Source organism: Panthera pardus, unplaced genomic scaffold (assembly GCF_024362965.1).
Source record: "Panthera pardus isolate Hobbes unplaced genomic scaffold, ASM2436296v1 HiC_scaffold_24, whole genome shotgun sequence".
Taxonomy (NCBI): domain Eukaryota; kingdom Metazoa; phylum Chordata; class Mammalia; order Carnivora; family Felidae; genus Panthera; species Panthera pardus.
The window spans coordinates 39003640-39016521 of NW_026526810.1; the positions used below are offsets into that span (position 1 = coordinate 39003640).

A 12882-nucleotide genomic window follows, 5' to 3' on the forward strand; every position below is an offset into this window, starting at 1 on the left:
AAATTAAAAAAAAAATGTAGCCAGAGTAAAAACCCGATTTAAAAAGTGAGAATGAACAAACACCCCCAGACAGACAGCTTTTTCCAGGCTTTCTTCATGAGCTGGGGAGCTGGCCTCCAGTCCCCATGTCCAGTAGTGGAGGTTACTCTGTCCTCTTCCTACCTTTTTTTAGTTCCCTGGACTTTGTGGGAGCCAAACTCAGCCACCTGTATCTGCTCCCAGAACCTGGGCCTGGGCGCCCTGGCCTCAGTCTTCTTCCCTGATGAGGGGTTTCTCTTCTGTTTCTAGGGTATAGGGACATTTATCTAGTTTCCGAGACTTCCTGTGGCTTATACATTTTCTTGACTTGTATTTCATCATTTCTATATGTTGAGATGTTGCCTCAGAGCACAAACTTCTAGAAATGGTTTCTATCTCAGACTGTTGAAAGCACACATCACCTGCTGGAGGGCCGCTATTGTGACTTCAAAGGAACACATGCTGCCACCTTATAAATAGCTTCCTTTTGTGTTTTACTGTTTTAAAGCAAAAAATTATTGCTTTTTCCTATTTCAAAAGTAAATTGTACTCTTGGGAAAAAGTTCCAATGCTGTGGAAATATATGACTTAGAAAATAAGTCTCCAATAATCATTTCCCTGAAGATAGTTTTGAGTATAGTTTTCCATATTTTATGCATTTATACACATACTCATTTTTAAAAAATAAAAAAATGGAATTTTATTGGTGAACTGAAGGGCTGTTGAGTTTTGCACTTAGTTTGTCATGGAAATCTTTCTGTAGTTAGATACCCACATTATTATTACTGGATACATTCTACTGCAGTTCACTTAGGGATGGCTATTTGTAATGTTTTCATCTTGGCCATCACAGACAATGCCGGAATAAATGTTCTCACATGTCCATCTCTGTGCATTTGTGGAGGTCAAAATCTGCTTTATTTCCTTGGAACCCACATTTCCTATCAAATGTGCATTCCTGCCAGGAAGGAAAACCAGCCTGGGGAGTGTGGAGCAGGTCAGTGGCTGGAAGGAACACGTGGTGCTCCCTTGAGATGCTCAGTCCTATTAGAATCAACTTCTTGAGCCTCTAAATTCTCAATGCCGTGCATATTGGAGCAGATGCCCTTCGCTTCACCTTCTCTTTAACCTGCCCAGGTACTAAACATCAGCCTCTGGAAGGTCAGCTTGGAAGGTTAACTTGGAAAGTTTTAGTGCTGTGTTTTTCAAACTGCAGGGCTGTGACCTATTAGTGGGTTATGAAATCAAATTAAAAGATCACAAATGAGCAATTAAAAAAATCAAACAGAACAATACTGCAAGTATCAGAGCATGTCACATGAAGGGTAAATGTTGCAATTTTATTTCAAGGGTGTGTGTGTGTGTGTGTGTGTGTGTGTGTGTGTGTGTGTGTGTGTTGGATATTGTCTTAACTCAGATTCCTTGGAAGCAGAGCTCAAGAAAAGAATATGGGTGTCTGTGATGTCTTTAGGACAGAAAAATGAGGAAGGAACTGGAGCGGGCAGGGGACCAGCTGAGCAAGGGTGTACACGCCTAATCCCATGGTTTGAATTGCATCAGAGCTGGTGATGCCTGAGACAAGCAGGTAGTGCCTTGTGAATCCCCTGTCAACACTGGCTATTGTCTGCTCTGAGGAACAGAGGTACATAACCTCCAGAAAGGCAGCTCCTGCTCAGCTCAGATTAATTCCCAGAGGAGGAGGCAATGGTCTTGACAGCTGGGGAATGGGTACACCAGCCTGCATGGGGTTACCAACAGTGTCCATTCCAGGAAGTTTTATAAAATGTATTTCTAAGTGTACTTCAGGGTAAAAACAAACAAAAAAGAGTTTGAAAAAACACTAGTTTTAGAACAATTATGCCCATCAACTTGTGGGAAAGAAAATGAGGCCTCTATCACCCTTTTCTGTATTTCATTAGAAAAATGCAAATTCCCACATACAATCTTCATTACAAATTCCCCTTTGGGGAAAAAGGCACCACAGAAAGGAAACAAAGCATACAGGATGTTCTTTTTTTTAAAACTGAGTTGAATCCTCAGCAGCTTTTTTTTTAAATTTTATTTATTTATTTATTTTTAAACATTTATTTACTTTTGAGACAGAGAGAGACAGAGGATGAACAGGGGAGGGTCAGAGAGAGAGAGAGAGAGAGAGAGAGAGAGAGGGAGACACAGAATCTGAAACAGGCTCCAGGCTCTGAGCTGTCAGCACAGAGCCCGACGCGGGACTCGAACTCATGAGCCATGAGATCATGACCTGAGCCGAAGTCGGATGCTTAACCGACTGAGCCACCCAGGCGCCCCAAGTTTATTTATTTTTGAGACAGAGAGAGACAGAGCATGAACAGGGGAGGGGCAAAGAGAGAGGGAGACACAGAATCGGAAGCAGGCTCCAGGCTCTGAGCCATCAGCCCAGAGCCCGCCGCGGGGCTCGAACTCACGGACAGCGAGATAGTGACCTGAGTTGAAGCTGGACGCTTAACCGACTGAGCCACCCAGTCGCCTCCAGGATGTTCTTAATGTTTTAAACTTAAGCCTTAAGACACCAGCAGCCACCTAAGGAGGCTTAGAGCTGTGTTCTCTGGCTTGGGGCATACCAACCTGGGAATTCAGGGGTGGGCGAGCTGTTAGTGGGGCCTTGAAACCATGAAATAAGCTTGACACATGTTTGCAAAGCACTCATTTTCCCCCGGGAAATGTTTTAAAACATTTTTTATGACCATGGAGCAAAATATAAAATTCACATGGGCTTTGAAGATGAAGAATAAAATTACGAAGAGATCTCAAATTATAGCTCACCCACTTTAGACTATGTTTTCAGATTCCCAGACATTCTTATTCATTGGCCAGTTAGACACTCAAGGAGAAAATTAATGAAAGCAGCAGTTAGAGTACCTTTCCCCTTTCAGGAGGGTGTAGTTAACATGGTCCTCTAGATTCCAAGCAGTTTGTGGGGGCTGACACCTGACAGTCTTGGTCACCAATCCTAAACTACCAGAGACATTAAGTTAGTCAACGGATGGTTATTAAGCACCAACAAGATACCAGCAACCGGGGATAAAATGAATGAATAAGACAGACCATCCTGCCCTTATGGACCATTCTGGTCAGAGGATTGAGACAAAATCAAATAAATAATGCAGGAGTCATTAGAGCTGCTCATCAAACCTTTGTGGCTTTCTGCCTTTGGGGCACAAGTACAGTGGTAGGGTCCCTTGTGAGTGGGTGGGGACGTTGACTAGTTCTGGCCAATGGGTTGTGACTAGAAGTGATTGCACGTCCTTTCTGGGCTAAGCAGTTAATGTGATGCTCCCTGGAGCTCTCTGCCCTCTGACACAATGACCAGTGAAGCATCCATATGGTGGCTGCCTCATCAGCCGGGCCTGAGCTGAGCCTCCCAGCTGCCCCCTAACATAATGTGGAGTGAGAAAGCAATAAACTGTTGTAAACTCCTGAGGTGTGGGTTGTTTTATTACTGAAATGTAATCTAGACTATCCTGTCTCATGCAAAACAATAAAATAAAATATTATCAATTGTGATAACTGCTGTGAATAAAATTAACAAGTTGCTAATATAACATGACAGAGAGTAGCCTACAGGGTCAGGGAATGCTTCTGTGAAGATAGGAAATCTAAGCCGGCATCTATTAGACCAAGGTAATGCAGACTTTCGTAATTGTTTTTGCTTTATTGCAGAGAGAAGCCAAGTAACTCTAGAATCATAGATCGAAAACAGTCAGGAAAATGGAGATGTAGACCTGCCTAGGGTCCCATGGCTCCCTGGTGCTCTAACTTCAGCATGTGGACGTGGGTCCATACCCTCTCCAGTAGGGCTGCTGCTGAATGAGGCAAGTGAGGTGCCTAGGGTGCAACACTGAAGGAATCTACTCTCTGGAGCATCCTTTACATCCTGAGGATGCTGGCGTTGGAAAGGTTGTGCCCTAAGGGGCCCACTCTTAAGGAGGCACTCATCAGGGTCATGCAATTCCGGAGCGGACACCTGGACGTCAGTGCCTCCTTAAATGTTACACCCTAAACTCCTCCTCACTGCACCCCGGTCCCAGTTCTGCTCTACACCAGTGTTCTGAGTAAGGACTTAGCAAGCACTCAGCATTCAGGTAACTGTAGCTGTGTCCTTGGCATACTGGGTGTGTCTGCTGATGTAATCTGTAAGGCCCTACACTCCTTGGGACCATGTGACAGCACAGCACTTGAAGATGGGAAGTGCATGGTTTTCAGATGTCAAAAACTGACTTCTTCCCAGAGTTCTTGAAAAGGAAACCAAGCAAGGAGACGAGAGAGTGAGATTTCCAGAGTTTAGGAAGGGCTTCAGGCTGGATGAGGCTGTTTTTCCCCTCAGTGCAGAAAAAGTCTTTCTTCCACTCTGAAAAGGATAATTCCCAATGAAAAAAAAGGATTAAATACAGTGTATTCTTCAGTGAGGTGCTAGTGACTAATAGCACCTTCTTTTCCTGGAAGCAGGTTTGGGGATGGAGATAGGAGCTCCTCTGTGTGGACTCAGGCTGCCCGTTGGCATTATGAGTTTGGTTTGATTACCCCCACTTTACAGAGGAAGGACCCATCTCTTCAGAGTCGAAGGCACTTGCCCATTTGAACACAAGTCTGTCTAACTCTTATCTACTTAGGGACAAGGGGTAACAGGCAGGATAAAATGTGGTGGCCAGAAATGCTTATCTAGAGGGGAGGACATTTAACAGAAAAGAGACAAAGCCACCTACTTTACATAGTTAGCTGTTAACCCAGGCCACTCGATTCTGTGTAAAGTTTCACAAATCCACCACCTCTTGGATCATCATTCTTAGGCAATTTCTAAATATCTAAATTGCAAATATTTTCTCTCAGTCTTTGGCTTATATTTTAGTTTTCTTAATAGTATCTTTGAAAGAACAATTTTTTTTTTTTTTTGGAGAAGTCCGTATATCAATTGCTTTCTTTTATGCATCATGCTTTTGGTGTCATATGTGAGAAGTGTTTGTCGAATTCAAGATAATAAAGATTTCCATCTATGTTTTCTTCTTGGAGTTTTGTGATTTTAGCGCTTACATTTAATTCTGTGGTGCGTTTTGAGTTAATTTTGCTCAGCCACATCTTTTGGACCCTTCTCTTGACAGATGAGGAGACCGAAGCAAAGGGGCTTAGCTCAGCTTCTAAAGCAAACTGATGACAGAGCTAAAATAGATTGGTAGGGTCCCTTCCAGACAAAGTGTTTGCTCTGACAGAAGCTCATTCGAGTCTACATCTTCCAGCTTTGAAGCTGTGTGATTGTTGCCTCTAATGTCACTTGTTAAAAAGGCCTTCTTAATGTCTAACCCAGGTGTTTCTTATCACCTCAGGTCCACTGTGTCTGTTCCTCAACTCAGTAGAAGCACAATTGTTTAGCGTTGTTGTTTATACACTTGGAGCCAGCTGAACTCATCCCATCCACATTTCTTCTAGCTAAATAGCTATGGCTTCTTTTCCCCCCAGGGGCTGTTTCTGCCCCTGCCAGGCCTTGCACTGCTTCTCCACACTAATGTCCTGTACGTGGCACTTGCCGCTTGGTATTGAACCTTACAACTCTGAAAGCAGGGGCAGACTGGGAACACGTAGTTGGGTAGATTTCCCAGAGGATGCTGGAGGGAAAACGGCCGCCAACTTCCATTTCAATTTGTCAAGCAAGGCAGCTGGAATTGTTCAGCCTTTCAATTTCCGGAGATCTCTTGGGGAGGGGGAAGGCCGGGGCAGTAGGACCCGAGAGGAAAGGTTGGGCCAAGGGAACTCAAGAATCATACTTGTCACTCAAATGCAGAGCTGACAGTTTATCCTCTTGTAGTTTGAGTCCATCTACAGTATCCGTTCTTTTCCCCTAGTCCTGAAAGATCACATCAGCAAGTATCTGCCTCTTGATGAGCAAATTTTTAAACTGTCATAATGTGACTGGTAAGCTGGGAGCAATGTAGATGTCCCTCTGTCCAAGAATGGAAAAGGGGTATCCGGTGGAGACGTACAGAATGTTCTGTGGCAGATGCACACACCCAGCCAGGTGTGCATACATCCAAGAGTTTGGAAAGACCTTACATATACAGGGTTGAATACAGAAGAGTAAGATCTAGAGCATAAATATTGTTCAAAAACACCTACAGTCTTCAAAACAACGATCCATGTTCAAGTATACATGCTTGTATCAGGCCATGTATTAAGCACGTAAGAGCAGACGTCTAGTATGGGGAAGGAAATTGGAGTGGGGGTTTGTACTAGTTTCCTGAGGCTACTGTAACCAGTTCTCACAAACTAGACAGCTTTGGGCAACACACACATATTCTCTGACCATTCTGGAGGCCAGGAGTCCAAAGTCAGTATGACCATGCTGAAGGCAAGGTGCTGGCTGCTCTGGAGACCCTAGAGGAGAATCCACTCAGCCCCCTCCAGCGTCTGGTGGCTGCTGGCACTCCTTGGCTGGTGGCCACATCATTCCAGTCTTGAAGGCCAGCATCTTCAGGTCTCTTCATCGTCACAGCACCTTCTCTGTGCATCAGGTCTCCCTCTGCTGCCCTCTCATAACGGTATGTGTGATCATATTTAAGGCCCAACCACATGATGCCGGATATAATCTCCCTATTTTAAACTCCTCAATCTCTGGGTGCCTGGGTGGTTTAGTTGGTTGAACGCCCAACTCTTGATCTCAGCTCATGTCATAATATCCCAGTTTGTGACATCTAGCCCCGCGTCTGAGTCTGTGCTGACAGCATGGAGCCTGCTTGGGGTTCTCTCCATCCCCCTCTCTCTGAGTAAATAAGCTTTAAACTCCTCAATCTTGTAGGCAAAGACTACCCTCCTTTTGCCATGTAAGGTGACATTCATAGGTTTTAAGGATTGGGAAGTGGATATCTTCTGGGAAGTCATTTGTCAGCCTATGATAAGGGCCTTTACTGTTTTTCTTTCACACGTCTCACCCAGTCCCTAGAAAATAATGTTGATTCAACTGTCAAAGTATCTGGAATGGACCCACTTCTGCTACGTCTGTGGCTCCCAGCCAGCCTCACTGAAGCCACCAGGACTCCTCGTGGGTCTCTTGGCTTACTTCCTTGTTTCTTTACTGTCTACACACCAGCCAGAGTATCTTTTTTATTTATTTTTATTTATTTATCTATTTTTTAATTTTTTTAATGTTTATTATTGAGAGACAGAGAGACACAGAGACACAGAGCATGAGCAGGGGAGCGGTAGAGAGAGAGGGGACACATAATCTGAAGCAGGCTTCAGGCTCTGACCTGTCAGCACAGAGCCCGACACGGGGCTCAAACTCACAAACTGTGAGATCATGACCTGAGCGGCAGTTGGATGCTTAACTGGCTGAGCCACCCAGGCGCCCCATGGAGTATCTTTTTTAAAATGTTAGTCAGATCCTGTTACTCTTCTGCTTCTCATTTTCTTACTCTGCATTAGTTTCTCTTCATAACACTCATGCACCTGTTGATACATATCTATTGTTTACTTGTTTATCTATTTCCATGATTAGAATAAGCTCTGTAAGAGCAAACACTTTAACTGTTTTTTTCTCAGTAGGGGTAAAGCATTGTAGACGCTCTCAATAGTTGTTGAATGGATGAGCAAAGGGGGAAAAAATAAAAAGAGAGAGGCTTTGAATAGACTCCTGGTGAAGGTGTGTCATAAACTAAGGAGTACAGTTCGCTGTTGTATTGTCCTGAGGACAATTTATCTAGTCCTAAGGGTACACAACGGGGTGGATGGCTTCACCTTCAGGCCACACCTGAGCTCTGAGCTCAGTTAGCTGACACGTCTCCAGAGCTACTTCCCCGGGGACCTGTCTATCCAGGGCAGTGTGGCAGCATAAAGCAAGTGTGGACTTTGAGCACAGTCTGATTTGGAAGCCCCAAGTAGATTATCTTGGGCAACTTAAACTTTCTGAGTCTCGGCTTTCCTAACCTGCTAAATAAAGAATTGCAATTCCTGTCTGGCAGGAGTATTCTGAGGGTAGAAATGATGTAGCTAAATAAAATACTTGTTACTCTGTTCTATACGCAGGGGACCCTTCATTGCATCAGACATTGAGATCCATGGCTTTATGGTGATACTATTGGCTAGGGCCTCAGAATACCACAAAATAACCCTAGTTACTTCACATCATGATTTTCCCATGGCAGAACTTTGTTTTTGGTACACTGTGCTATTGGTCAATAAAAAAGGTTGATTAGTGATCAAGGTCAGGCATCTCGGTATCTGGGAATGCAGGTCTGTCCCACCCACTAAGAGAGGGGCCCTGTTCCTCAGTACTTTGAGAGTGCCACTGGTTCACCTCTGGCATCGCCCTCACCACACTCTATTGTAATGGCCCGCATAATTGTCTAGGTTCCACACCAGAACTCTTTGTGGAAAGGTAGTGTCTTAGTTATTAATTTTTGTATGTTGACTATTGAATGGATAAATGATATGTGACATACATTTTATATCACTAGTACTATCCAATTTAATTCATTTTCAATTAAACTCAATTTATTTCAATGAACATTTGCTTGATGCCATGTGTATCATTCTAGAGATTGTGTGTTATTCCCTCTATGGGGACAGAGCCTATAGTCTTCTGCTGGGGCTGGAGAGGAGAAGTTGCAAGGCTGGTAAGGGAGGGAAATGAGATCTGGGGCTCTGACTGCTCCTTGAAAAGACTTTTACCAATCCTTCTGGTAAAGGATTGTTTCTTTTAAAGTTTATTTCTTTTTAGAGAGAGAGAGAAAGTGGGGGAGGGGCGGAGAAAGAGGGAGAGAGAGAGAGAATCCCAAGCAGGCTCCACACTATCAGCACAGAGCCCAATGCGGGTCTCGAACCCATGAACCGTGAGATCACGACCTGAGCTGAAAACAAGAGTCAGACGCTCAACTGACTGAGCCGCCTAGGCGCCCTCCCCCCCCCCCCAATCCTTTTGTTTTTAACTTCTGCTTCACCCCCTACTTCTAGATATACCTGGTGCCACCACTTCTGGGGCCTTTGGAGGGTTCTGCACAATATATTGGACTGCTTCTTGTCTTCACAGCACTGGCTTCTGATTCAGCTTTTTCAGGGCAGTTAGGTCAGGTACCACCTGTGCATTTGTTTTCTAGCTTCACAAAAACTTTTTCTGTACTTTTCTCCTCTTCTCTGTACTTAGTTCTTGTGAGTTCATGCCTGCTTCTCCCATCCTTTTAGTGGGGTGTAAGTAGGAAAGACAACTGTATTTGTTTAAAGTGTATCTGTATGTGTTTCTTATTGCTACATGACAAATTATCACAAATTTAGTGGCTCAAAAAAAATTATTTATCATTCTGGTGAGTAGAAGTCCAACATGAGTCTTACTAGGCTGAGATGTTGACTGGGCTGCATTTCCTTCTGGGAGTTTTGAATGAAAGATGGTGTTTTCTTGCCTTATTCTAACTTCTTGAAGCTGCCTGAATTCTTTGGATTGTGGACCCTTCCTCCACCTTCAAAGTCAGTAACAACGGGTCAAGATTTTCCACATGGCATCATGAACACCTCCTCTTCTGTCTCCCTCTTCTACCCTTAAGGACTCTTGTGATTACATTGAGCCCACCTGGATAATCCAGAATAATTTTCCTATTTGGAAGTTAGCAGATTAGCAATTCCCTCTGCAACTGTAACCCTCTTTCTCACATAAGGTGACATATTCACAGGTTCCAGAGATTAGGGCATGGGAATTTGGTGGGGCAGGGAGACTTAATCTGCCTATGGCAGCATCATTAATTGAAACTTAGAAATTTGAAATTGAGTTTGCCACCATCTTCTATCAAGACTTAACATGACTCCTTAAATATATATGTATATATATATATATATATATATACATACATATATATTTATTTATTTATTTAGGAGGTGTCTGGGTGGCTCAGTCAGTTGAGCATCTGACTCTTGATTTCAGCTCAGATCATGACCCCGGGGTCATGGAATCAAGCCCTGCATCAAGTTCCGAGTTGAGCATGGAGCGTGCTTATGATTCTCTCTCTCTCTCTCTCTCTCTCTCTCTCTCTCTCTCTCTCTCTCTCTCTCCGTCTGCCCCTCTCCCCCCGCCTATGTACTCTCCTTCTCTAAAATAAAAAATAAAAAAAAATTTTTTAAAAAGACTTAACAACAACAACAACAAAAAGACTTAACATGACTCCAGATTTAAAAGAAACTTAAACTTCCTATGTAATCCACATGTCTTAAATGTTTTGTATGAGTTTCCAAAGATGTATAGAAAATGGGCAATACTTGCTCTGAAGTCATTTCATTCCTGCAATAAGGTAGTGGAAAAGCTTTTGTTTGAAGAACTTAAAATTGTAGTGGGTTGAATAGTGTCTCCCCAAAAGATATGTCTGAATCCTAACCCCCACTCCCTATGAATGTGAACTTATTTGGACATGGGGTCTTGGCAGATATATTAAGTTAAAGATCTTAAGATGAGATCATCCTAGATTTAGGAAAATCTAGTGACTGGTGTCCTTGTAAGAAAAAGAAGAGGAAAATTTGAAGCACAGAGAGAAAAGCCATATAAAGATGGCAGCAGAGACTGGAAGACAGACACAGGCCAAGGAATGCCAGGACTGCCTGAAGCTGCCAGAAGCAGGGAGACATTTGGAATCCATTGTCTCTTGGAACCTCCACAAGGAATCTACCCTGCTGATGATAGCTTGATTTTGGACTTCTGGACCTTACTGTTATGAGAGAATGAGTTTCTGTTTTGTTTTGTTTTGTGTGTGTGTGTGTGTGTGTGTGTGTGTGTGTGTGTGTGTGTTTTAAGCCACCCACTTTGTGGTGAATTGTGGTACCAGCCCTAGGAAACAAATATGGTAAAGCTTTCGCCAATTTTTTTCCAAGTAGTAAAGTCAAACAGATTGCATTAACTACATTTTACTTAGACTATTTGTTCACTGTTAGAATGTCCCTGTGACATTCAGAATGTTTATAGGCTGTGTCCACAAAGACAAAATCAACTGGATATGGAAATTACAGCAGCCCCCCCTTATCCACAGGGGGTATGTTCCAAGATCCCCAGTGGATGTCTGAAACTACAGATAGTACTGAACCCCATATACATGATGTCTCCCCCTATATGTACATACCTATGATAAAGTTTAACTTATAAATTAGGCACAGTAAGAAACTAACAATAATAATAAAATAGAACAATTATAACAATATACGTAATAGAAGTTATGTGAATGTGGTGTCTTTCTCTCAAAATATCTTATTATAGCACACTCATCCTTCTAGTGATGATATGAGATGATAAAATGCCTACATGATGATGCAAAGTGAGGTAAATGACATAGGCATTGCAACGTAGCATTAGGCTACTACTGACCTTATAACAATATTTTAGGAGAATCATCTGCTTCCAGGGAAAGGTTGACCAAGGGTGACTAAAACTGAGGAGAGCAAAATACAGCTAAGAGGGCTGTGAGGGGGGCAATGTAATCCTTTGGCAATAAAACCAAACATTTACTGAGCCAAACTGTGTTAAATGTTTTACAGTCATTATTTTATATAATCTTCCTATCTCTCTATGAGGGAGGTACTATAATAAACTCTTTTTCATAGGCTTGGAAACTGTAGCAGAGGGAGGTAAAGCTACTCAGAAAACATTCTAGCCTAGGTCTTTCAAAACCCTAAGCATTTATGCCTGAAAATCCTGATTAGCAGTTGAATCTTTCGAATCTTCTAAATAATTGCTCACATCTCTCCTTTCCATTGTCTGCGTGGAAAAAGCTAGAAAGTTCCACAGTTCCTGCAGCCAACCCTAAAAGTTTAAAAACGATTATGAGTTGAATAAATCTAGAATATTCCTTCACATTCATATCATACCCGAAGGCTTTCTCCTAAGAGAAGCTTCTGAAGAGTCAAGTCATTTAAAAAATGTTAGAAGCTGCTGCATAGATCTCACTGATACTCACTTGATTAAGAAAATATTATCTTTCCCCACAGTTAGGCTTTTATCAAAGATGAGGAAAGATAGCTGAACTGCCAGGTCAAAGACTCAGAGAATTCATTACCAAGACAAATAGGAAAAAACGAGGAACTTTGAAAGGCTCTGCAGGACTTACTGGAAATGGCAGGGCGATCATTCTTTTTGGTATCTTCACACATCCTGTTCTGTTCAGGAAATGAAGACAATTTTGTAAGCCTGATGCATAGTAGGTTACCCAGTGGATGATTTTCCTGGTAAATACCTTGATGATCTCCTGTTTATTGCAAGTTGGTTTAAGCAAAGTTAAAGCCAGAACCAGTGGGTGGCTATAACTTCAATGGCAGGGACACCGGCTGCATTACCGGTTTGAGTAGAAGATAAGCTCACATTTCTTTTATCTTCCACTATTGAGATTATGTCTGTTTTTGCTCCCAGGATCCCTCATTCTTGTGATAAGCCTCAGGGTTTACTCATTCTGTGATAGTAATCTTGGTTCCAATCTCTTTGTGGAAAGGAAACCAGAAATTCTGGTCCTTCCATCTTGTCCTCTACGGCCAGACACTGCTCTTGCCACAGCTCAGGCCAATGCTTGCTCTCCAGCTGGCCTTGACTACTCTGGTCACTAGAGGATTGGGAGCTCAGAGCTGGGGGCTGGGCCATGCCTCTCCGTTGTTGATGTCACTGTCATGGTGATGTCATGTGTAGAGGTGAGCCTGCTGATGGGATTTGGAAGTCCTGGTGTATGCTTCCTTGCTCAGGCCTGTCTTCCCCCGCAGGACTGCTCCCTATAGCCTAGAAATTCTTCCTCCTCCACTGCCAAGGACTATGTCTGGGCTGGCCTCTCAGGCTGTCACTGGCACTTTTCCCAGGGTATCTATCGGTTGGGCAGAATAATCCAAAGTATA

The 12882-nt window shown here is 43.1% G+C and overlaps 1 long non-coding RNA gene across 2 annotated transcripts; it reads right to left on the reverse strand.

Moving 5' to 3' along the window:
* Nucleotides 1-668: 668 nt before the first annotated feature.
* On the reverse strand, nucleotides 669-12647 carry LOC109262920 (uncharacterized). 2 transcript variants are annotated; one of them, XR_002078014.2, is made up of 3 exons: nucleotides 12114-12647; nucleotides 2914-3009; nucleotides 669-1243 (listed from the first exon to the last, which is right to left on the reverse strand). It is a non-coding gene; the product is annotated as an uncharacterized LOC109262920 (long non-coding RNA). The 2 variants fall into 2 exon arrangements; XR_002078013.2 differs by lacking the exons at nucleotides 669-1243; nucleotides 2914-3009 and adding exons at nucleotides 9305-9491; nucleotides 11747-11809 and having other exon boundaries at nucleotides 12114-12645.
* Nucleotides 12648-12882: the final 235 nt, after the last annotated feature.